This window comes from Loxodonta africana, chromosome 3 (genome assembly GCF_030014295.1).
Source record: "Loxodonta africana isolate mLoxAfr1 chromosome 3, mLoxAfr1.hap2, whole genome shotgun sequence".
NCBI lineage: Eukaryota > Metazoa > Chordata > Mammalia > Proboscidea > Elephantidae > Loxodonta > Loxodonta africana.
In genome coordinates, this window is record NC_087344.1 from 148,554,891 (window position 1) to 148,579,611 (window position 24,721).

Consider the following 24,721-nt stretch of genomic DNA (forward strand, 5'->3'; position numbering starts at 1 on the left):
TAATTTTATGTTAAGAGGGTTAGGGTATGATTGTCACACCACCCTTACTCAGATCACCTCCCTGATCCAAGGTAAAGGGGGTTTCTCTGGGGTGTGGCCTGCACCACCTTTTATCTCTCAAGAGATAAAAGGAAAGGGAAGCAAGCAGAGAGTTGGGGACCTCATACCACCAAGAAAGCAGCTCCAGGAGCAGAGCGTATCCTTTGGACACAGGGTCCCTGAGCCTGAGAGGCTCCTGGACCAGGGGAAGATTGAGGACAAGGACATTCCTCCAGAGCTGACAGAGAGAGAAAACCTTCCCCTGGAGCTGATGCCCTGAATTTGGACTTGTAACCCACTGGACCGTGAGAAAATACATTTCTCTTTGCTAAAGCCATCCACTTGTGGTATTTCTGTTATGGCAGCACTAGATGACTAAGGCAACACCATTTCTGACACATTCTATTGGTCAAAAAAAGTAATAAGGCCAGCCCAGATACAAAGGGAGAGAAATCAGACTCTATCACTTCATGGGAGGAGTTTGCAAAGTACTTGCAGCTATCTTTAATCCCTCATAGGAAGATATGAGCATTGAAGTGGTAGATAACCTGTTGTCTTTGAGTTGATTCCGACTCACAGCGACCCTGTAAGACAGAACAGAACTGCTCCATAGGGTTTCCAAGGAGCAGCTCGTGGATTTTAACTGCTGACTTTTTGGTTAGCAGCCAATCTCTTAACTGCTGTGCCACCAGGACTATAAGCAGTAGATACAAAAAAAAAAAAAAACACCCAAACCTATTACCGTTAAGTCGATTCCGACTCATAGCGACTGTATAGGTCAGAGTAGAACCGCCCCATAGAGTTTCCAAGGAGCGCCTGGTGGATGCGAACTGCCGACCCCTTGTTAGCAGCCGTAGCACTTAACCACTATGCCACCAGGGTTTCCAAGCAGTACATAGTGCCACAAAAATTAATTAATTTTTTAAAAAAAGAATTTAGTGAGTGAAGAACAGAATCTCTCTCCCCTAGGTAATACAGGTAGTCCTGGCTTAGAACATATTCGAGTTACTATGAACCACATTTATGACTGTCTCTTTTTTTGCTTTTTTTTTTTAATATCTTATCGTTAGTAATATGTACTACATACAATGTTGCAGTGCATAATTTGCTGATGTTATCATTCTCAGATATTCAATGTTATGATTTACTGTTCAAAACACTGCCAGATAGCAGACTATGGGAATAATGAAAACTAAAAAAACAAAAATGAGGTATTCGACTTACGTCAGAACCAACTTACGATGCAGTCGTTGGAATGGACACTCTCGTATATTGGGGACTACTTGCATATCAAATGAGGTAGGATTATCAGGCAAGGAGGAGTTCAGGGGGATAGAGAAGCAGGGTATTTCTGGGCACAGAAACCAAAGAATTTTAAGGAAAGAGTCTGACATGGTCAAATAATACAGAGAAACTAAAGGAGAATAGAGACGTATAACTACCATTCTGCAGCTTCTTTCTCAAAGATGTAGAATGGTAATAAGCCTGTGAAACAATCATAAATAGTGTTCTAAATATTAGGAAAATTATCCTAACCATTGGAGGCCCTAAGAGAAACTTACTGAATATTACATTTAATACCATGGAAACAACTCTACAAATCCTAATTTAATCTGAGCTGTTCTGAACTTTAAGGAACACTGCTTCACTTTTCCTTGTTTCTGGAAGTTTTGGAATACATCATGTATTTAATTTAGATGGTAATTTTTGTTTCAGGAAAAGGGCTCTCAATTCTTTGATGCTTTTAGTAAGTTACCAAATTGTCTAGAATATATTTAAAATGAAAGTAGTTGCAGCTACATTAGTGTGCTATTGACACTGGAGCATAAGCACCAGTGACTGGATAATTCTTAGACAGAAGGTAGTCGCAGAGGCAACCTCAAACCCTTGTCTACCATCTTTCATTGTTGATGAAAATAGTTTCCTGACTTGCCCAGGAGGCAAGGCATAAAGTAGGACCAAATCCTGTGCAGTCTCCTGTGAATCATACATGCTCTCCCCTCAAATGACAGGCTGATGGTAGAGATTATAATTCCACTTGTTGTTGTCACTGTTGGCTTCCATTGAGTTAGCCCCCAAAACTCATGACGGCCCCACACAGAACAGAATGAAAAGCTGCCTGATCCTGTGCCATCTCCATCATCAGTTGCACACTGGACCATTGTGATCTATAGAGTTTTCGCTGGCTGATATTTGGAAGTAGGTTGCCAGGCCTTTCTTCCTAGCCCATCTTAGTCTGGAAGCTCCACTGAAACCGGTTCAACATCATAGCAACACACAAGCTTTCAGTGACAGAGAAGTGGTGGCTGTGCCTGAGGTGCGTCGGCTGGGCATCAAGGCCAGGTCTCACACGCAGAAGGCAAAAATTCTACCACTGAACCACCACTGTTCCCTTCTTTCCATTTACTCTTCCTACTTCTTTCACAGGTGACCTACCTCTCTCAAGAGCAGAATCATCTCAACTAATTAAAGCTAGAAGGAACATTAGGGATCAGAGTCCAACTCTTTATTTTACAAATTAGGAAACTAAAGCTCCGAGGACTTTCAGTGGCTTCTCTATGGTCATACGGTAGTACAGGCAGTCCCTGGCTTATGAACATCCCAACTTACCAACACCTCGCTCGCGCTTGCCCTTTAATGTTATGTAAATTTGCCCTCATTTTGAAATGGCTAAGCCAACCCCTAACCTACTGCTGCTGAGTCAATTCCAACCCATAGGGACCCTATAGGACAGAGTAGAACTGCCCCGTAGAGTTTCCAAGGAGTGGCTGGTGGATTCTAACTGCCGACATTTTGGTTAGCAGCCAACCTTTCGGTTAGCAGCTGAAGTCTTAACCACTGAGCCCTCCAGGGCTCCAACCCCTACTGGCAACAAATTCTTTATCACAATCACCTTCACTTGCTGCACTGCAGCTTTTAAACCACAGGCTTCAAGCCTTTCCTTGCACTGAAGTAAGGCTAAATAAGAACCATGTGCATCTGTTCTGACTTACTTACAAATTCGACGTAAAGACTTAAATACGCAGTTAGGAATGGATCTCATTTGTAACCCAGGGACTGCCTGTAGCACATACGCCCTATGGCCAAGTCTCCTAATTTTAAAATAACTGGGAGGTTGGCAGCATTGATTCTGAGCACCTAGCCTAAAAATAAAACAGGGTTTTGGGGTGTGAAGACTTAAATGTAGTCCAGAACACTTTAAACATATATATATCTTTAGGATCCCTGGTGGTACAATGGTTAAGTGCTAGGCTGCTAAGCAGAAGGTCAGTAGTTCAAACCTATCAGTGGCTAATCGGGAGAAAAGATCTGCCGATCTGCTCCCTAGGAAACCTTTTGGGGCAGTTGTACTCTCTCATACAGGGTTGCTATGAGTCAGAATTTACTCAATGGCACACAACAACAACATATATATATTTAGTACAAATCAAAATGAGAGAGATTTAACTCTGAGACAGGCAACCAAGTGCAATCTAGATATATTTAAATAGAGATTAACCCACTAGACTTAATTCTTACTCTAAAAAACTAACATTGGTATCCACTCAATCATGGAATGCGCCTAGCACAAGACTAAAACCAAAAGCAAACTCGTTGCCATCGAGTCGATTCCAACTCATAGTGACCCTATAGGACAGATGAGAACTGCCCCACAGGGTTTCCAAGGAGTGGCTGGTACATTTGAACTGCCGACCAAAAGCTCTTGACCACTGAGCCAACAGAACTCCATTGTCGCTCCTTTCAAGGGATTTACAATCTTATTGTGGAAAGAAGATGTGTACTTGAAAGCTGGCATCACTATCTAGTACTGTCATTCCATTGCCAAAGTGAGTGGGATGATGGGCCAAACCTGTAAGTCCTACATTTGGTTCTAAGTAAACAAAATGCCCAAACAGCATTGGTGAGAACACTGCTGAATGGTAGCATTTATTAGAGAGGTCCGGATTTTAGTCCTTCACGCAACAAATATTTAGAATGCCTACTACATGCTAAGTGGAGTTCAGAGTGTTAGGGTACTATAGGTGTGTGACAGACAAGATCCCTGCTCTCATGAAGCTTACTCTGTAGGGTGGGAAGAGAGACAATAATCAAATATACAAACACGGTAAGATCAGAAATGCTATAAAGAATACACAGCTGCTTTTGATTGGATGGACAGAGATCTCTTTTGAGGTAACACCATTAGAATGAAGATCTAAATAGAAGCAGCCATGTGAAGATGTTGGGAAAGGTCATTCCAGGCAGAAAGAACTATAAGCTCTGCATGTATGACGATCAGACAAGAAAGTGCTCTGGCTGGAATGTCATAAGTCTGGGGACAGTAGAAGAGTGACAGCATGCAGCCAAGGCAAAGAGTTTCGATAACAGTCCTTGAGTGATGGATAACCACTGAGAATAATCACTTGAGTGATAGACAACCATAAGGAGAAGGGTGGCAAGATCTGAAAACAGCTTTTAGAAGTTTACAGTCAACTCAGTGAATCAGCAGGGGAATGCGGATAAACCCAAGAAGTCAAAGGACCTTCACCATCTATAAAGCGAAGGGTGTTCAGAATGCTGTAGGTTACAGATCCACTGTCCTCATCCTGCTTCACCCAGACTCTCAGAGCTGGAAGACACACATTTACGACACATGCTGCACTAACAAAACAAGAGAGTCCTGCTATTTAATACAGTGCACAAGTTCATCACGGACAATGTCAAAGTCAAAAACTCTGCCACACAGTTAATTTAAGATTAATCTTATAAAGAATAACTATGAAAGAAGAATGATTTGCAGGCACCAACAGAGCATAAAGCTACTGTTTGTTGGGGTGAAACCAAGTCAGCGATCCTGGAGGACAGAGTAGAACTGCCCCATAGGGTTCCTAAGCCTGTAAATCTTTATGGAAGCTGACTGCCACATGTTTCTCACAAAGAGCAACTAGTGGGTTTGAACCGCTGACCTTTTGGTTGGCAGCTGACTGCTTTAAACACTGTACCACCAGGGCTCTAAGGGCTTGCTTATTTCTCTGATTTGCCTGTTTAAGGAAAGCATGGCCATGGTTTACTTATGGAAAGGTATTTTGCCTCATATGATTGGATTTTCTTGATGTTATCATAAAGTTTCTCTAAACACCCTTTGTACTGGAAGTATAAAAAATAGCTCATTAAGTGGATATGCCATAGTTCACGAAATCATTCCCCTACTGAATCTTATATTACCTTTTAATTACAAACAATACCATAAATATCTCTGTACTCTGTTCATATATTTCCTTTACACAGGCTTTCAAAAGTGAGATTACAAATGCTAACTTAAATAAAAATGAGGATAAATATTGACATGAAGTTTAAGTTCCTCATAGATATTATATTTCTTAGAACTTTAAATAAATGACAAATATCAAATATACACCCATATATGCTTCCTACTCAAGAAACTCATAAAGGACAGGAAGATGACATTGTACCAAAGTGTATCAGGTTCAATTTTCTGTTTATAAAATGGTTTAAAAACATCAAAGGGACCTTACTCAAAAGGTCTGTAAGAACAGAAATCTCTTCTCGTTCTACTCAGTACTTATTTGCCCCAAGCTACCAACCTAATTGTAATTATCTTTACCATGTGTTTGCAATTCAGAATGTTAATCTTACCCTATGAATGTTGGTCAACTGGAAACTCTGCAATTACTTTCTTTTTGAAAAATTCCTAAAAAGAAACCATAAACACATTGTTATATTTTACTCAATTTATCCAGGGTTGAAAGACAATTTATTCACTTACATGGCTCTAAAATATCCAACATCTATAATGCCTTTAGGAAATATACAACAAATAAGCTTTAAAAAAATAATAATAAGTGAAAGCTGTTAAAGAGATCTTCTGCCCTCTCACGAAAGCTGTTAACTAATACCCAGAGAGAGAAGCAAATCGCTGTCCCAAGTTAAAATTTAATCCTAAAGTTCCACCCATTTTACAAATAAAAGACAGAAAAACCCACAGGAGGAATCATCTATGGTTCTTATAAAAAATACAGACTATTTGACAAAGGCCCAAAGTCAGTTAAATGGGGAAAAGACAGACTGTTTAACAAATGGTGCTAGCATAATTGGATATCTGCAAAAAAATGAAACAAGACCCATACCTCACTCCATGCACATTTTAAAATGAACTCAAAATGGATCAAAGACCTAAATATAAAATCTAAAACGATAAAGATCATGGAAAAAAAAATGAGGACAATGCTAGGAGGCCTAATACATGGCATAAATATTAAACAGTATACAAAACATTACAAACAACACAGAAGAAAAACTAGATAACTGGGAGCTCCTAAAAATCAAACACCTATGCTCATCCAAAGACTTCACCACAAGAGTAAGCAGATTACCTGCAGACTGGGAAAAAGTTTTTAGCTATGACATTTCCGATCAACGTCTGATTTCTAAAATCTACATGATACTGCAAAAAATCAACTACAAAAAGACAAATAACCCAATTAAAAAATGGGCAAAGGATATAAAAAGGCACTTCACTAAAGAAGACATTCAGGCAGCTAACAGGTACATGAGGAAATGCTCACGATCATTAGCCATTAGAGAAAAGCAGATCAAAACTACAATGAGATTCCATCTCACTCCAACAAGGCTGGCATTAATCCAAAAAACACAAAATAATAAATGTTGGAGAGGTTGTGGAGAGACTGCAACACTTATACACTGCTGATGGGAATGTAAAATGGTACAACCACTTTGGAAATCGATTTGGCGCTTCCTTAAAAAGCTAGATATAGAAGTACCATACAATCCGGGAATCCCACTCCTTGGAATATATCCTAGAGAAATAAGAGCCTTTACATGAACAGATATGTGCACACCTATGTTCACTGCAGCACTGTTTACAATACGAAAAAGATGGAAGCAACCAAGGTGCCTATCAACGGATGAATGGATAAATAAATTATGGTGTATTCACACAATGGAATACTACGCATCAATAAAGAACAATGATGAATCCATGAAACATTTCATAATGTGGAGGAATCTGGAAGGCATTATGCTGAGTGTAATAAGTCAGTTGCAAAAGGACAAATACTGTATGAGACCACTACTATAAAAGCTCAAGAAATAGTTTAAACAGAGAAGAAAATATTCTTTGACGGTTACAAGAGAGGGGACGGAGAGAGGGAAAGGGGTTTTCACTAATTAGATACTAGATGAGAACTATTTCAGGTGAAGGGAAAGACAACACACAATACAGGAGAGGTCAACACAACTGGGTTAAACCAAAAGCAAAGAAGTTGCCTGAATAAACTGAACGCTTTGAAGACCAGAGTAGCAGGGGTGGGAGTTTGGGGACCATGGTTTCAGGGGACATCTAAGTCAACTGGCATCATAAGATCTATTAAGAAAATATTCTGCATCCCACTTTGGAGAGTGGCATCTGGGGTCTTAAATGCTAGCAAGTGGCCATCTAAGACGCATCAATGGGTCTCAACCCACCTGGAGCAAAGGAAAATGAAGAGCACCAAAGACACAAGGTAATTATGAGTCCAAGAGACTGAAAGGCCACATAAACCAGAGACTACATCAGCCTGAGGCCAGAAGAACTAGATGGTGCCCAGCTACAATCGATGACTGCCCTGACAGGGAATACAAAAGAGAACCCTTGAGGGAGCAGGAGAGCAGTGGGATGCAGACCTCAAATTCTCATAAAAACACCAGACTTAATGGTCTGAGACTAGAAGGACCCCAGAGGTCATGGTCCCCAGACCTCCTGTTACCCCAAGACAGGAACCATTCCCAAAGCTAGCTCTTCAGACAGGGATTGGACTGGACTATGGGGTAGAAGGTGATACTGGTGAAGAGTGAACTTCTTGGATAAAGTAGACGCATGAGACTATGTGGGCAGCTCCTGTCTGGAGAAGAGATGAGAGGGCGGAGGGGGTCAGAAGCTGGTCGAATGGACAGGAAACTAGGGAGTGGAGGGAGGGAGTGTGCTGTCTCATTGGAGGGACAGCAACTAGGAGTATATAAAAAAAAAAAAAAAAAAACTAGGAGTATATAGCAAGGCATATATAGGTTTTTGTATGAGAGGCTGAGTTGGTTTGTAAACTTTCACTTAAAGCACAATAAAAATTTTAAAAAAGGCGGGGAAGATGGTGGAGGGGAGACTTAATATTTGGAATACTTTTCTCCTTCTGGTTTTTTTTTTGTTGCTGGCTTGCTTGTTTTACACAATTATGCCATTATAAAACTCAATGGCAGAATCGTGTACTTTTCCCTCTTACATCATTGGATTTTCTTGAAGTTATTATAACATTTTTCTCTAAATAGCATTTGTAATGGAAGTATAACAGCTCAGAAGTGGATATATCATAGTTTATGAAATCCTTTCCCTACTGAATCTCAGAGTTTAACTTTTTATTACAAACAACACTGTAAACATCTCTGTACTCTGTTCATATCTTTCCTTTGCACAGGCTTTCAAAAGTGAGAGTACTGGGTCAAGAGCATGAACATTGTTAAGATCCCTGATACATATAACATCAAATTATTTCTCAAAAAGATTATATTAATTTTATTTTCTATAAACAATACATAAATAGCACCCTCACCAGATTTTGGAATCAGCATTAAAAAAAAAAACTTTGCTAATTCCATACATGAAAAATGATCTTATTGTTGCTTTATTTTGCATTTCTTTGATTGAGTTGAGTTGAATGTTTTTCCAACATGCTTTATTAGCCAGTTTCATGTGTCTTTTCTATTTAACATTTACTGAAACCACAGGAACAGTTTGCTGAGAAGATATAAATGTAGAACTTAATGAAAGCTTTCTCATAATGACAACCTGTCATCTCAGGGTAAAGCCACTGCTGTCAAACAAAAGGAACAACAATATGTAGCTCAGTTTCTCCATCCAGACTAAAACCAAACCATTTGAACTAATTTTAGAAACTATAACAAAGTTATGGCTTTTCTTCCTCCCCAGCAGCACACAAAAGCACCAAGTTGGAAGAATGAAATGTGAAAATACTAAATGACGATGATTCTCAAAATAGAATAAATAGACCATATCAGGCAGGATAAAAAAGGATGCTGACTGTCACAGAAACTCTGACAGACCCAGCTGCTGTGACAGGCGGTGGCTTCAATGGGTTCTGCTTGCTATGCTAATGAATGTGACAAAACTAGTTTTCCCTACCCCCCAAAAACATTTTTCTCTCCCCAGAGTCAAGATGCAAGATGTATATATTTTAACTTAAAAACTCAACTCCATAGGGAGGGGGAGAAAAAAGATACAATGTAGAAAATAAAGACTTATGCTTAGGTGAAAAAACAAAGTCAATTCCCAGGATGATCTAAAAAAAAATCATTCTAGAAAATTTGAAGATGACAAGCATTTAAGAATGCTCTTCTTTCTCAAAGAGCTCTTTTCAGAAGGTTCCTAATGGTGGCCATATAAGGAAAGACTCCCAAGTGACTGAGGATTAAGGAACAATAGGGGGCACTCAGCTTTCTGGCAGAAAAACAAAGTGCCCCAGGGCTTTCACTTTGAAAGCTGAGAAGTCTGGGTGCTCTTATTTCCTTCTGGTCAGTGGAGATTGTGAAGACTGGCAAAACAAACTCCTTTGTAGTAAAGCAAAGAGCTACTGTAACATTTTGGAATCAGAATGGTTTTCCATTTGGTTGAATCTGTCTTTTAAGTGACAAATAAAATCTTAGAGGAACGATTTAGCATTAAGTCAAGGAGCTCTGGTCAGAAGAACTGATGTTAAATGCATAGTCATCTGACCATTTTGCAGATCAGGTATGACAAGAATCAACGCAGTATCATACTCCTTCCCACCTTGTGCGATTCCACAGCTTTAGGTTACTTAAAGTTTCCTATTTCCTCAAAGGAAACCCTAGTGGCATAGTGGTTAAAGAGCTATGGCTGCTAACCAAAAAGTCAGCAGTTTGAACCCCCAGGTGCTCCCTGGAAACCCTATGGGGCAGTTCTACCCTGTCCTATAGGGTCGCTAGGAGCCGGAATCGACTCCACAGCAATGGGTTATTTCACCAAAGAGAAGCCCTGCTGGTGCAGTGGTTAGCCCTTGGCTGCTAAATGAGAAGCTGGTGGTCCAAACTCACCAGTGGCTCCAAGGGAGAAAGATGTGGCAATCTGCTTCCATAAAGATTTACAGCTCTGGAAACCCAGTGGGCTTCTACGCTGCCCTATAGGGTCGCTACGGGTCAGAATTGACTCCATCGCACTGGGTGTTTTGGTTTTGGATTTCACCAAAGCTATGAATACCACCCCCCAAAAACAACAACTATGAATACAGGGAAACCTCACTTTATCATCTGTCCCACCCCAGATGAGATGGAATCACTCATGTTAGCCTCCTCTGACTGCCACAGACTGAATTCACTGCTCCCTCATCTGTATTCCTAGAACATTTTTACCAATGTTTCCTTTATACTGTTTTATTGTACATGTCAAGCTATTGCCTTGAGTTCCTTGAGGGCTGGGGTAGTATCTTTTTTATCTTTATCCCCAAGATCTATCACAGTGTCACTTCCCAGAGCTAGATTAAGGGCCTGGCTGTTATGGTAGCAGCCATGTAGCAAATCATCAAATGGGTATGAACCGTGTCTGGAAATTTAACTAGATTAACAAAAAACAGTATTTACCAGAACTTGTCTCAGGGAAGGTACTGAATGTGGTGGGAAGGAAAAGGTAAAAGAGTCTGACTGCTATTTTCCTTTTGGTCAGTTGAGATCAACTGGCAAAAGGGGGAACTAAAAACCAGTTGTTGTAGTCAATTCCGACTCATGGCAACCCCATGTGTGTCTGAGGAGAACTGTGCTCCATAGGGTTTTCAATGGCTAATTTTTTTAGAAGTAGATCATCAGGCCTTTCTGCCGAGGTACCTCTGGGTAGACTTGAAACTCCAACCTTTTGGTTAGCACACTTGGGGCCTCTTTTCTTACACTTTTTTCATACAGTGCTTTAGCCTCTCCTCTTAAAAATGACAGTCTGAAGAGGCATTAAATCTTTAGCCTATCCAGAGTAACAGAGTTCCTACAAGGTCACTGGGTATGCAAGTGGTTTGCAATTGGCTGCTAACCTAAAGGTTGGCAGTTCAAATCCACCCAGCAGGCTCCATGGAAGAAAGGGCTGGCGATCTGTTTACGTAAAGATTACAGCCAAGAAAACCTTATGGAGCAGTTCTACTCTGACACACAGGTCGTCGCCATGAGTTGGAATCGCCTCGATGGCAACAGGTTTTTTTTTTTTTTTTTTTTGTCGTGTGCCCACAGCTCTGTCTTGCTCTTCTCTGCACCATAAATATTTAGTAAATAACTACTGTGCAAATAAATGACACCGGATCAAGATGAACCACTCAGTTAGTAACCAAGGGTATCCAAGAGGAGGCCTGGCTCTCAGAGAGCTCTGTGAACACAGTCAGTGCACATACGAGATGGGTCTAGACGAGTGGCAAAGCAAGTGGTGCCAACAGAGCCTTGGGCAATCAGCGTTTCCACCACCCCATGGCAGATGCAGAGATTCAGAGGCTAAATGTTCACCCTTCACTAAGATAGGAGGAAAATTCATATTTGCCAGCTTACCCACCAAACATGGCATCTCACAAATCTGAATGGAGAATTGCTGTCAATTTCAGCATGACTGGCTGCATTATAAGAACTGTGAGTCATTCTGAATCAGCGATGGACCACTGGATAGAGGCCACACAGAATGACCTTAAATCTTATCAAATTATGACTGCACAATTATTCTTTTGCAGAAGTTAACCTTCATATAATGCAATAAGAATAATACCAGGACCAGTAGAAGTATCAAGTTATCCCCCAAACAAGGATGTTCCATAGCATGCTGTTCCGTGCCTGCTTGTTGTCCTGTCTCCCCTCCTCCAAGACCATGAGCTTTGGGAGGGCGAGGACCATTCTTGTCTCCCAGGGCCTGCCACATGTTAAGTACTTTAAAACATTGTGATTTTAGAACTTGGTGAGCTAAGGTCATGCTGGTAATATGGGCCATCCTAGGTTAGCTTTTGTCTCATAAAATCAATAACTTCTGATAGTGATTGCTGTAAAGAATGCTACATCAGCTGTAACATGCTCTTCACCTACTGACAAAAATCAACCTGCCTTGCATTGCCACATCAGACTTGTGTTTGCTGTTGCTGTTCGGGGCTGTAAAGTTGGTCCCAACTCATGGTGACCCCATGCACAGTGGGCGGAAATGCTGCCTGGTCCTGTCCCATCTCCATGATCAGTTGCAGAGTAGACCACTGCGATCTATATACAGGATTTTCATTGGTTAATTTTCAGGAGTAGGCTGCCAGGCCTTTCTTCATGGTCCATCTTAGTCTAGGAGCTTCCCTGAAACCTGTTCAGCACCATACCAACACACAAATCTCCAGTGACAGATGGGTGGCAGTTGTACATGAGGCATGTTGGCCAGGAATCGATCAGGGTCTCCCTAACAGGAGGTGAGAATGCTGCCACTCAACCACCAACAATTCAGCTAATTTCTGACAATACAATGCAAAGATTTCCCCACGTTCACCAAGCATTAAATGACTTTTAAACACAAAGGATGTCTAAAATGAACACTGCTATTCCCCCTTGCCCTCCAAAGAAATTAGGTACTCTACTTCTTATGCTTCTTCAGCATCTAGGGGGTGCGTGGTAGCTCCATCATACTTCTATTAAAAACTGCACTACAAATACCTGGCTAGATGCCCTCCTGCCTCACTTACCTTTAAGCCCTTAGAAAAATTCAGTATGTAAGACAGTACTCGACATATAACAGATCCTCGATAATTATTTGTTGAAAGGAAGGGTGGCGGGAGATGAAAGGGGAAGGCTAATATTTACTGTGTGCTTAGTGAGGTAGGTATTCTTATCTCAACTTTAAAGGTGAGAAAGCTAATGACCAGAGAAACTAACAAACTTGTCCAAGCTCACAAAGCAAATCCAGAATTCACACCAAGTCTGACTAAGAGCCATCTGCTACACCGCCTCTTCAATGAGCTATATAAAAAGGAGTTTAATATAGAATATGACATCTCATTTCTAAAATCTACAGCCACCTAGAGACACTAAGAGACAATTTAAAAATGAGATCTACATAGTTTTTCTAACTTATTACTTAGTATTCCATCTAGAGAAACAATCAACAAGGGCTTCCTCTATCCTGCTGGCCTATTAAGTAATTATGGTTGACCTGACAGTCAGGGCCAGGAGGTACTCCAGTTGCACAACCTCTTACAGAGAAACATTTACCCGCCAATTTAACGACAAAATGAATAACCTAAGTTTAATGTGCATTGAAATGATAATGTTTTACATGGCTGTTCTTCTTGGCATGCCTATTAAAATGTGGTTAAAATAAATACCATATCACCAAAATATGACATTCTTTCTGAATCATTTAGTAAAGGATTTCCACATGAGTTCTGTAAGTTAATTACTGTGTTAGGCCCACTTTTTATCCTAAAAACCAGATGAACATGTGCTGAAAGTTCAGCAGTTCAAACCCACCAGACGCTCCATGGGAGAAAGATGTGGCAGTCTGCTTCTGTAAAGATTTACTGCCTTGGAAACCACATGGGGCAGTTCTACTCTGTCCTACAGGGTCGGTATGAGTTGGAATCAACTTGATGGCAGTGGGGTTTGAGAGACAGGGAAGGGTGTGCAGAAGAAAGGCTAAGATCCGGTTCTGACATTGTCGCTTACCACCTGGCTTGATCTTTGATAAACCATCTAAGCATCAATTCTCTTATCTCTAAAATAAGGGTATTAATAATGGTTTTGACCTGTAGAGTTGTTTTAAGAATTAAATAAAGTAACTGGAAATCAAACACTTAGCATATAGCATAGCAGCAGGTACTAAGTAAGCTCCCCAGAATGGTAATTTATTAACAGAGCAGCGGTGTTATCTGAAATAAATCCTTTAAAGGTTGGCTTTAAAGCATGATCCTGTAAACAGGAACCAGATTTGATATTAGGGGGTTTGGTTTTCCACCTAAATTAGTGATTTGCATGTGGGATTTTACAATATATCACATGATTCCAGTTACTAGAAAGGGTTGTGAAATATAACTCATTCAATCACTTAATATACAGCCCACAGGGAAGACAAAGTGTTATGAAATCAAAACAACACAGGGTGATGAAACATCTTTATAAGCTTAACGTGTGCAGGAAAATCCCCACTTTTTGATATACTACCTCTCAGTTAAGATTCATGCTCCAGGCAAGTCAGAGATGATCAGTATCACCCAAACAAATGGCCATGTTTCAAAACCTATAATCATGTAAAATAGGAAAACTGCTGACTGCTTTCAAATGAGCATAAATGGATTACACAGATTCAACATCCAGTGGGCCCCAATGTACTAGAAAACATACTAAATAGAATGTCACTGGGTCAAATTTGCTTTGTCCATAATTCACTGATTACTGTAATAAATACTAAATATTTAATTATCAGTTTTGCTTGTCACCTTGCATTAGAAGGGTTTGGGAGAGATGACTGCGATCTCTTGTCCAGAAAAGCCTTGGGTCTTCTTTTACACTAGATAAATTGCTATACGTGAACCTAAGGCATTAAAAAAAAAAAATCTACTAGTGACCAGAGAGGAAAGCACACATGTGAGATCATTCTTTTCTCAAATAATACTGAAACACCTATAGATTTATGACATTTCCCAAAGGCTTTAGATGGATCTGGAAAGTAACCGATCCTCTTGTTAATCTGCTTTTATCAAGAGATCAGTTTACCAGAAGGCATCAAGGACAGAATAACAGGGCATGTGAAATGGGGCTGGAGAGGGAGGATGGGGCGGGAGAGGAGAGAAAGGGAGAAGGGGACAGATGACGTGTGTGTTGGGGCGTGGCTAATGGAGAACAATTACAAGCCTCTGCTTTAGTGACAGCACACAGACTTATTGGCTGCTTGCACTTAAAAAGAAAAAAAAAAATGGCCTAAGTCTTTTATAATAAACTTATTTTTTGTAGGACTGTCTTGTTACCTCTCTGGTCTCTGGATATGCGGGATTGAAACGGTCGAAATGTTCATCCAATGCATCAGTGGATAAAAGCAGTTAGCCATATTAAATAAGAGTTCATTTAATAAAAGGGAAAAAAGCTGTTCTACTTTTTTATAGGGCTACACTGAAGGATGAAGGGAATGTAGCAACGTGCCTAGTTGTTTAAATGATGAAAAGTAACCTCACTGTGGCATAGAAGGATCAAGACTACAAGGCAGCATGGCCTAACAGAAAGAACACCTGGCTAGGTGTCAGGAGACCCAATTTCTGCTCCTTCCTTCATATCTCACTGACAGTATAATGTTAGGTCATTTCACCTCACGTGCCCTGAGTTTGGCAACCCTGGTGGTGTAGTGATTAAAAGCTATGGCTGCTAACCAAAAGGTAGGCAGTTCAAATCCAACAGGCTCTCCTTGGAAAAGAGGCGGTTCTACTCTGTCCTACAGGGTCGCTATGAGTCGGAATAGACTTGATGGCAACGGGTTTGGTTGGGTTTTTGGCCTGAGTTTCCTCATCTGTGATGTTATAGAGAGAACCCAATAATCAATGAACCCTTTTAGCAAGGATGTATTCTGCTTGCACAACCTAATTGTAGCTGAAACTAGGGGATATGCTATCTGAAAAGACTCTTTTGGAGTGGTGAGAATTGAGCAGTACTTTAAAGAAGTTGTAGCTCCAGGAAAAGCACTAACTCAAGGGGGACTCATGTATATTTTTTAGAGAGTACACTGAATATATCTACAATTGGCACCTAATAAATCTGTCTTGCTGAACAGAGGACTAAAAGTTGGTTGTAGCAAGAAAAGGTAAACCATATAATGAAAGCAATGATTTAAATCGAAGGTAAAAAAGTAACTGGGAACCATGTAAGGGTCCTGATTCCAATCTACTAAGCACTGAGGTTCCACAGTTTCAGCCGTTGGCTTGTAGCTTCTCTGTTCATACACATGCGGTCCTTGGGTGATACTCTCTACTCCTGGGATTTCATCCACCGCCTCTGTGTAGATGACTCAAAGGTACCTGGCAAGCCCAGCTTCCTAGCCCTCAGCCTCAGCAATCACCTCTCCAGCTTCTTCCTGGTTGTCCACTAAGCTGTATGAAAGCATCTCAAACTTTGCATGTCCCAAACTGAACTTGCCATTTCTTCCCACACCTCCTCACCAAACCTGATCTTCCTGAGTCCCTGAATCTCAGGTTGATAGAAACACCCAGCCACTTAGGCACCTAACTCAAAAACTTCCTTTCCTCGACTCCCCCAAATCAGTTTTCTTCTCTATGTTCCCAAATACTTGGCATTTTTGGTCAGAAGTTTTCTTATTATTCCTGGTCAGCAGCAGGGGTTGTTATGATAGTTCTGGTTATAGCACAGCCAGTTGCTGACGTGTTGCACTGTAGATATTCTAGAGATGCTTTAGGTAAGTGTAAACTGCCCAATTATTATAATTACTTTTTAATATCTTTTGTTCCCCTAAGGTCTAGGAGCCTAGCTGCTAAGGGTAGCCTCACTTCTCCAAACCCACCACTGGCAAGAGCGAGAGGCAGGGGCTGGTGTTCCATGGTAACAGTGCAGGAAAACACGCCCTGGACAGAGTCCCAGGCCTGCTTCCTCCACCACCTGCGTGGGCTTAAGCAGATCACTCACCCAATCTAGGCTTCCATCTTCTCGGCTGTAACAAAAGGACTACCATACTGGCTCTAAGTAGGAGTTGATGTTAGTGGGAAAAGAAACAATGTGGGAGCACTGTGAAATCACTAAAGTGGCACATAAATGTAGGGGAGCAATGTTATAAAGAAAGCCAATTCTTTTGACAGCAAAGTGATTTGACTAGAGAATGCCTTTGGCCTTGGAATATTATCTTAGAGTGAAAACAAAACAACCCATGGAGTGAGTTTAATTACATCACTTTAGTTCCAAGAAAACAAAACAGCGAAGGTCACTGACACCCCCTAACGTTTAAGTCTTACCACAAAGTCAAAAAGAACTTTGCAAAAGGTGCAGCAGTTCAGATAAAAATATATGGCCCGCACCCAGAAAGGTAGTAAGCTCTTTCACTGTGGGAAGGCAACAACCCCAGTAGAAAATTCCTTTCCAAATTTACCTTACAATAATGGACCAATAATGGACCACTTGTATTCCATCAACTGGGGAGGGGAGGGAGGGGAAAAGAAGAGAGGGGAGGGAGAGGAGGAGGAAAGAAGGAAGTTAGGGAGGAAGGAAAAAGCAAAAAAAAAAAAAAAAACCCAAAATCTCTGGCTCAAAGTGTCAACTAAGTGTAGCCATGCCTATCTGCCCAATCCACAGAAGGTCTTTTAAAACATTCCAGTCAGCCAACACTGCTTATCTCTTCCAGCACCCATTTCCCAGGAAGAAGGTGTGGGAAATGGAGCACTGGGCAATTAAGAGAGAAACAGATCAGTTTCAAAAGAGCAAGCTCTTATGTCATCTACGTTTCAGGTAAAATGTCTACTTTCACCCTGGTGTTACGTCAATGCTTTTTATTTACAATGTGGTTAATGGCTGCTGGTGGTCTAAATCATTGGTTGCCATTTGTATTACCTCAGTAGGGGCAGAAAAATGTCTGGTTTACATTTAGGGCAAATGCAACATGACACTGCAAAAGAACAATCTCATACAGGCTACTTTTTTTTTTTTTAAGGGTGGCGGTTTAGAGCTGAGAACAAATAATTGCTGATGACTTCATAAATTTCCAACAACTGCGTAAGGAGACTAAGAGTTCTCCTTTCTTTCGTTTTTTCTCTCTCTCTTTTTATTGTACTTTAGATGAAGGTTTACAGAACAAACTAGCTTCTCATTAAACAGTTAGAACACATACTGTTTTATGATATCGGTTAACAACCCCACAACATGTCAACATTCTCCTTTCTTGACCTTGGGTTCCCTATTACCAGCTTTCCTGTCCTCACCTGCCTTCTAGTCCTTGCCCCTGATCTAGTGTGTCCCTTTAGTCTCGTTTTGTTTTATGGGCCTGACTAATCTTTGGCTGAAGGGTGAACCTCAAGAGTGACTTCATGACTGAGCTAAAAAGGGTGTCCAGCAGAGACTGGAGAAACCCTGAGAGTATGGCCCGCCGATACCCTTTCAGTTATGAGGTCACTACTGAGGTTCACCCTTCAGCCAAAGTTTGAACAGGCTCATAGGGCAAAACAAGGCTAAAAGGGCGCACCAGCCCTGGGGCAGGGACTGGAAGGCAGGAGGGAACCGGAAAGCCGATAATAGGGAACTCAAGGTTGAGAAGATAGAGTGTTGACATGTCATGGGGTTGTTAATCAATGTCACAGAACAATGTGTGTACTAACTGATGAGAAACTAGTTTGTTTTGTAAACCTTCATCTAAAATACAATTAAAAAAAGAAAGAAAAATATATATATAAAAAGAAGCTAACAATTTAAGATATAGAAAAAAAAATCAGATAACTCAATCCAAAACGTAATGAAGTCCTACGAACCAAAATGGAGCATTAATGTTGACTTTAATTATAGGTAGCAAGCCTTCATTGAGGAGATGGACTTGAGATGCACTTAATGGAATGGCAGTATCCAGACAGATGGAGAGGACTTTCATTATTCCAGCTTTATAATACCATGGAGAACTGCAAAATATTCCATACCTGTGTCAGTGATCTATTGCTAAGTAACACACCACCCCAAAATTTAGTGGTTTAAAATAAACATATTTGATCATAAAAAAAAAAAAAGGTCAGGTTTCTACAGTCTCTGCCATGCCAGTAAGTCTGGTCTTTTTTTGTGAGTTAAAATTTTGTTCTACATTTTTCTCCAACTTTGTCTGGGACCCTCTATTGTGATCCCCGTCAGAGCAGTCAGTGGTGGTGGCAGGGCACCATATAAGTTATACTGGACTCAGTCTGGTGGCGGCCATGGTAGTTGTGGTCCATTAGTCCTTTGGACTAATCTTTCTGCATACAGGCTACTTCTTATTCAAAATGGTTGCAATTTGAAACAGTGCCAAGTAGTTCATTTAGAAGGTCAAGTTCACCTTCAAGGCCAAAGCAGGACTGTCACTTAAGCCACTGATGTCCTGAGTCAATGTCTTAAGTTACTTCCTCAGGGACCCTTCCCTGACCACTCTGACCAGATCCCTTCCCAACATGTACTTCAGTTCTTTATCCCTTCCTTTCATAGAATTTATTACACTGATTCCTGCAATTATTTGGTTAGAGGTTTATTTTTCTCCCATGAAATCATGAGCTCCATGAAGTCTGGACTACATGTGTTTTGTTCTTCATTGTACCCTCAGGGCTTAGCATGTAGAAGCTGATAATAAACATAAAATGAACAGATAAATTAGACCCTTTGCTTGAAGCAAAAACCACAACTTCTTATAATCTCCGTATCATCTTGTCTTCCATTTTCCAAATTCTACTTGACATGCAAATGCTCCTGAATCCTTTAGCAGAAAGACTCCCTTCAAACCACATCAGCAAAGAAGGCAGATTTAGTTCAACCAGGGCATCAAGAATAACATGTTGCAGCCCTGGACACACAGAAATGATATAATAAAGTGAGGCTTCTAAAAGAATTCATAAATAACTAATAGGAATCAGGTAAAAATGCCCACATTCCAGAGACAGCAACACACAGGGTTTCCGCAGAGTTAGCTTTGGACTTCAGAACTCAGTAGGATTCTGCAGCTTTATTTGGTCATAGCAAAGGGGAGAAACGATGTTCTCTCTGGGAATTTTAGAGTTTTGAGGGCCTTCCAGGAGACAGAAGCCACACTCTCCATCTGGAGAGTTAACACATGACTTCTGAATCAGGGTGGGGCTGCGTCATGGCTCGGTGACACATTCAGCTGTACAATATTGTGAAGTCTCCAGTCAGTGACATGTTTCTCTTTAGTACACAGGAAATCAATCTACAGGTACTTCTTAGCAACTAAATTTGAAGGCCAGAAGGACTGCACCAAGAAAGCTAGTGGTGTTTTGTTTTTTGTTTTTTTCCCCTAACCCACACACAAGAAATAATATTTTCTACTTATATTTGACAACACCATCTGTTTTTATTATGGAGAGTATTATGCATTTAAGGAAGGCAATGACATAGTCCCTGTAATTGAACAGTGGTAAAAATGAAGAGGGCCCTGTGTACCACCAATTCCTGTCATGGCAAGAGATGGGTCACCAAGAGAAGAAGGGGCAAGAGGAATGTCACATCTTGGATCCACTGTGATTCCACGTATATGCAACAATCATGACCTAGTTTCTGCTGTATGCAAAGCATTGTCCCAGATGCTACAGGGGTTAAAAACATGTCAGACTGAGACTTGACTCTCAAAAGGAGCTTATGCATTAATGAAATAAAACATGAATAAAAGAAAAATCAAATTGTTTACATAGCTGCATCTTAAGGCAATATACACCAAACCAATCATAGTTGCTGCATGGGAGATATGAGTTGGGTCAAGAAAGATGAACAGACTTTATATAGACCAGAGAGGAAGGGATGAAGGATAGAGTAGGGGGGATTAGTAAGGTCCATAATATTTTAAGAGGAGGAACAAATAAGGAGGTAAGAGGAAGCCAAGATGAATAAAGGCGTTATTGAAGAGACATATATATGGGTTGGGTGGAATTTTTGAGACAGAAATAATGGGAGATAAGAGTGGAGAGTAAATTAGAGTCAAATATTATGGAAAATCTTGAATGTCACACTAAGATATTTCAAGACGTAGCCCAGGTCTAGCATATAACAGATACCTGAGAAATGATTGCTTCGGGGATGAAAATACCACTTTGGGAATTAATAGCCAAGTACTTCAAGGGAGAGCAGGAAGATATTTAGACATAACCATATAGGCAGCATGGAATCACTAATGGTATCTGAACAGGAGAATGGCAGGAAAAAAGACATTTAAGGATACATTAGTATATACTAGGAAAATTAACTTGAAAGCAGGAATAATAATTTGAGACTGAGAACAGAAAGCCTAATTCTTTATTACGTATATATCAGATCCCCTTGTGAAATAAGGCATAAATGGACTTCAAAATTAAAATCCCAAGTAGAAAAATAGCCATCCTTTTAAAAATTAAGAAGCCCTAGTGGCGCAGTGGTTAAACACTCGGCTGCTAACCAAAAGGTGTAGCTCTTTGAGAGAAAGATGTAGCAGTCTGCTTCCATAATGATCACAGCCTTGGAAGCCCTGTGGGGCTGTCCTCTAGGCTTGCAATGAGTCAGAATCGACTCAACGGCAACAAGTTTAGTTTTGTTTTAATTAAAACTTTCAGATTAGCCAGTCAAAATTTTGCAATTGGACAAAGGAATTAGATTTTGAGGAGGTAGGCTCTTCCTGAAATTCTTAATAAAATTTCTCAAAGGAGAAATGATTTTGATTTTTGTCTATGTTTTCTTCTGACTAGATAGTACCCAAGTACTTTGGTGAAATTAAATGCTTTGGGGAAAAACATCAGTTTTAGAATTCGAAGCCAAATATTTCATGCAATGGTGTAATACACAAGAACAGTCATTTAAGACATACACACATGCAAGGATGGCAGTTATTCTACCGGCCATGTTAAATACACTGTGAGCAAACTATTAGTTTAAGAATATACCAGCCCCTTCTTTTGGAATGGAATACCTAGGTGGGGCAAACGGTTAACACACTGGGCTGCTAAACCACAGACTGGTGGCTCAAGTCCACCGAGACGCGCCTCAAAAGAAAGGCCTGGCCATCTACTTCCGAAAAATTGGCAATGAAAACCCTATGGGTCACTGTTCTACTCTGCCACACACGGGGTTGCCATTAGTAGGAATCAACTCCAAGTGGTGTTTTACTTTTGGAACAATCATTAGGCATTATGTCACATACTACACAGTCAAACCTCTGTTTAAGATCAAGTTACAATTACTCTAGTTATGGACCAATATTGTATTTGTTTCACAACTGGTGCCTAATCAAACAGTTCTGTAGAACAGATGACTTCACCACAAGGTAACTTAATGAACTTCAGCTCCAAAGAAGTTTTTCTAACAAGGTTTTACTTAAGCAACTGATTTACCAGTTTAGGCATCAGATATCTTATTTTTTTAAAAATGACTACATGAACTCAATCTACATTGAACCAAAATGTTTTCATCCATTATAAAACAATATTCTTCTCTAATAAACACTTTATTTAAATACTTCCTAGCAATAGGCTTGTGTGGACAAACCAGGAAGTGAAACCAAACATGATCGTACTGTGAAAGCCAAGTAAAATAAAAGAATACATTTGGAATCAGCTGACGCACTATTAAAAATTTCATTTAAAAATCCACTCCCTTGGAAACATCAATTTAATTAAAGCAGTAATAAGAGGAATTTCAACAGCATAAGTCTTCATTTTGTTGTTTGGCAGTTTCTCCAGTCTTCTTACACAAATGTCTTTCCGGTAGCTGGGCTGGCTGATCTGAAACGCGATTGCTCGCCCAGCCTGCCTGGTGAATGGAGAACCAGCTAAGCTATCATTTTCATACTAGACATTTACTCTGAAACAAAACAGTCGCAAGCTTTATCAACTTGCTTTTGAGAAAGTGTACCATTTGGCTTCTAAGGTAACAAGCAAATCCCATTTCTCCTAATTGTTTTGCTGGGGTCACTATCTTTAAGTGACTTTTATTCTATTGTAAATTATAAACTCCCTAAAAACAGGAACTGTGTTTCACTGATTAATTTGTTTTTTTTCCTGAGTACTAAGACTCAGTGGCCTAGGCATAGCAAAGGTTATAATAAATGCCAATGATTATTCTTATTGTCCAAAGATAGTGTTACTAAACAAAACATGCTATGGTTTACATTTTCTTTCTAAAATGGGTACTAAGAGGAATCATAAATTCCCATGCTCCACCACCATTTCGCTCGCTCCTAGGAGCTTGGGTGTGGGGAGGGGCTAGAAGATGTCCCAGGCACCAAATAAAATGAATTCCCATTTACTGATTACTTTTAACTTTCAGCAGGATTAGAGTAAGTTTACTATTACATCCAATGCAATAGTTTATGAACATTTCAATTTAAATAAATAAGAAGGTAGTTCCTGAGCTATCCATGACTTCAGCAAGTGATCAGATACCCCATATCTGACACTGCACAAACACAATGCAAACGTGAATATGCATGCTCCTCTGCAGACAAAGCAAACACACTGCTGCTGTGTATGAAAGTGAAATTTAAAAGAAAAAAAAAACTGTGAACAAATACAAGCAACTAGTGATCAACAAATCCACTGGCATATATATGCATGTGTATCTAAACATATGGAAACCCTGGTGGTGTAGTGGTTAAGTGCTACGGCTGCTAACCAAAGCGTTGGCAGTTCAAATCCACCAGGCGCTCCTTGGAAACTCTATGGGGCAGTTCTACCCTGTCCTATAGGGTCACTATGAGTTGGAATCCACTCGGCGGCACTGGGTTTGGTTTGGTATTTTCCATAAACATATATATATATATATACACACACACATACATATAATATGTGCAAATCATGTTGACAGTGAATTCAATAAACATTTAAGAACCTACTTTGTGCAAAGAATCGTGTCGATCCTAAGAAAGTGACAATTTCATTGCCATTGTGTTAAGAGGTTGAAAAAACTGGTTAGGGTTTAATTTTGAGCATGTTTGTAGACCCATAAAGGCAGGCCAGTCCTCTAGTCTTCCCATTACTCCCTCACTCCTTTTATCAAATACTACTATATTTTCACTATAGTGCCTGAAATTTTATAGTTGTGTTTGCTGGATTCTCAACAGGGGAAATTTATGGAACATCTGCGATGGTATGAGCTGAACAGGACAAGGAAATGTATTTCAGATTATGTCAACCTTAAAATACTCAAAAAAGGTATGAAGATAAGAAATATACACAAAGTGAGTAGGGAATAGGAAAATATATAACCAAGGATTAACAGTACAGCTGAAATAACTCTTACCACATATATAGTGCTTTAAAGTTTATGGAACATTTTTCATAAATAATCATTTAAATCATGCACTTTGTTTTAGGACAAGGACACCAGCTCAGAGAGAGAAATTAAGCTGCCTAAAGGTTACATGATTAGTGAGCAAGAGCTTGAACCCCCATCCTTGACACCAAACACCGTGCTCTTCCCATCATCCCCAAAACTCTAAGGTTAACAGCTATAGTTATAGCAACCCTATAGGACAGAGTAGAACTGCCCCATACAGTTTCTATGTAATCTCTATGAGAGCAAGTCACCAGGTCTCTTCTTCTGTGGAACAGCTGGGCGGTTCGAACCACTGACCTTTCAGTTAGCAGCCGAGCACCTTAACCACTCTGCCACGAGTGCTCTCTTAGGAAAATTAACCTGGCAGGGTATGGAAGATACACTGGGACAGAATGAAGGCAAGGGAGCCAGGTAGGGTCCTCCTGTAGTAATTAAATACAAAGTAGTGAGGACCTTGAAACAGAGAAGTGACAGTGAGAATGAAGAGGAATGAAGGAATTTGAGTGGCACTGTGATGAAAATATATAGGGTCGCTATGAGTCAGAATTGACTCAATGGCACTGGGTTTTTTAGGGGTGACGAAAAACCCATGGAGCTGTTCTATGCCGTAACACATGAGGTTGCCATGAATCAGAGTCAACTCCACAGC

At 40.2% G+C, this 24,721-nt stretch overlaps 1 protein-coding gene across 8 annotated transcripts in view; it reads right to left on the reverse strand.

Annotated features, from left to right (window-relative positions):
* Positions 1 to 24,721, reverse strand: part of LRRC8B (leucine rich repeat containing 8 VRAC subunit B) — an 89,480-nt gene that overhangs the window by 32,326 nt on the left and 32,433 nt on the right. For 7 of the 8 annotated variants that reach the window (XM_023558438.2, XM_064282335.1, XM_003418439.4 and 4 more), the window contains exon 2: positions 5,677 to 5,731. The exons of the other annotated variant lie outside the window; for it this stretch is intronic. The gene's annotated coding sequence lies outside the window, so the exon portion shown is untranslated. The remainder of the gene's footprint in view (positions 1 to 5,676; positions 5,732 to 24,721) is intronic. 8 annotated transcript variants of the gene reach the window in all.